This window comes from Dermacentor andersoni, chromosome 1 (genome assembly GCF_023375885.2).
Source record: "Dermacentor andersoni chromosome 1, qqDerAnde1_hic_scaffold, whole genome shotgun sequence".
Taxonomy (NCBI): domain Eukaryota; kingdom Metazoa; phylum Arthropoda; class Arachnida; order Ixodida; family Ixodidae; genus Dermacentor; species Dermacentor andersoni.
In genome coordinates, this window is record NC_092814.1 from 48,678,625 (window position 1) to 48,680,610 (window position 1,986).

Here is a 1,986-nt window from a genome sequence, read left to right on the forward strand (position 1 = left end):
AGTAGGTAGTGGCTGCCTTTGGAGGCGTGCACCACGGTAGGTTACTGCTCGGTGCGCAACAGAGCCCGGTGTCAGCCTTATTCACACGTACCCGCAGCACAAGAAGCTGCGTGAAGCTTGGCTCGCGAAACTTAGAACCGGAAAACAGCCATCGGCTACAACTCGGGTATGCAGCAAGCACAGCCGCGAGGAAGATTTCTGCTAAGGCGCCGGCACTGCGATGTTCGGTGAGTAGCAGAAAACGCGCACTGAGACGCTCGCTGCCCTAATGTCATGACGAGTTGGTCTATGAACTTGTTGATGCCAGATACTGGCAAGTTCACTGGAACGGAAAGGGAGCGGTAAAACGCCCATTAAAAAAAGGCATGGCATATGGTCATGTTTATGTTATGAATTAATGCACTGGATTACGAAAATCAAGCAGAGGGAAATCGCACGCCGAGAAGACCAATAAACATACAGTGCGACGCAACTTGAGAAATAATATTGAAATGTCCAAGAATTTAGAAGACAAAAAAAGATTGAATCGTCGCGACGGTACATCACAGTTAGGCGTCGAAGTCTCATAACGGAATTATTTTTGAACAGCTCTGATAGCGTCCACGCAACAATGGTTGCTAGTGTGCTGTCAAATGCTCATATGCTGCGGCCTAAAGCTCACGGCATGGTGCGAAAACGCGCTCACAGCGAAAGCAAAACATTGTGCGCGGGCATGCATGCAGACGCGCAGTTGGTCGCTGCGAACCCGTGCGATCGCTGGATTGAGGCTCCATTCTGTTATGCCCCATTTGGTTATACAGACAGCCCACTATAAGAACATATTTCACATAGTTTACTTCTCAGCGTTTGCCTACCTTTCACACAAGAAGCCGGTTCGGGAGACTCCATCGCGGCGACCGCGCGCAGTGGCGTTCACGTACTGTACGTATTCGGTAAAGAGATAGCGTCTGTAAACGATTCTGTGCTTTCAGTTTGCCCAAGATTATTATATCGACAGTGAAAAACTTCCCTCGTTTTGCGAGTCCGTACAGAAATGTCCAGATGGGCTGCCGCGTGGTGTTTTTATTGAGCGCCGTTTTTAAAGTGCCTCGAGCGGCCAGTCGCGCGGCAATCTTGCGTGTATTCGCGGGCTTCCTTCACGTGCGGAAAAACACTTTTATGTAGCACCTACTGAGCAACAGAAAGCTGTATCGAGAGTTTTTCATGTTGCTCTATAATTTTCTCTTTTACAATTGTAATCTAATTATAATAACTAAGAAGTTGATTAATTAATTAATACAAATTATCTAAATAGGCGGAATGCAAAAAATAATCCGAGTATTTCGAAATGACGGCAAACAACATTACCTTGGTTCGGTCCAACTACGTGGCATTTGCGCATTGTTAACGTTTGGCTCGTTACGTGGGACACCTTGTATACGGAAATCCTTCCGAGCGCGGCTGCCGCAGCGACCAGTTATACGGGCTCCACAGACCTGTCGCGTGCGCAGCCGTCGCTCGGCGAGCTTATCATTCCGTTCTTGGGTGATGCGCAGCTGCCGAAATAGCTCAGTTGGGAGAGCGTTAGACTGAAGATCTAAAGGTGCCTGGTTCGATCCCGGGTTTCGGCAAAAGTATTTGTTTTTTTTTTTATTCGGTATAGGAAATGAAAACAATAAATTGAAGGATCAAGTACTATTACGGGGTTTAGCGTCCCAAAAGAAATCACGCGAAATTAGAGAGAGACCGTAAACGGGAAGGAGGACGGGGGGGGGTGGGTTGTCTGGAATAAATGTGAAATGGGCCTTATTCCAATTCCGCTATGCGCATGCGTGTACCCTCGCCCCAGCTGCATTCTAACCTGCGCCGCCATTACCGCAGGGCAGGTGTGCGAAGTGAGTCCGCGGTCCCTTGCATGAACCGCGGCAATTTCCTGAGTTTGAGGGACTGAATAATGACTTTTTATCGGGTTCGGGTGGGAACATTAGATAAAGGAAGCACTTCAGC

At 48.2% G+C, this 1,986-nt stretch overlaps 1 non-coding gene across 1 annotated transcript; it reads left to right on the plus strand.

Moving 5' to 3' along the window:
- Positions 1–1,537: 1,537 nt before the first annotated feature.
- Positions 1,538–1,610, plus strand: TRNAF-GAA (transfer RNA phenylalanine (anticodon GAA)). Its single transcript has one exon. It is a non-coding gene; the product is annotated as a tRNA-Phe (tRNA).
- Positions 1,611–1,986: the final 376 nt, after the last annotated feature.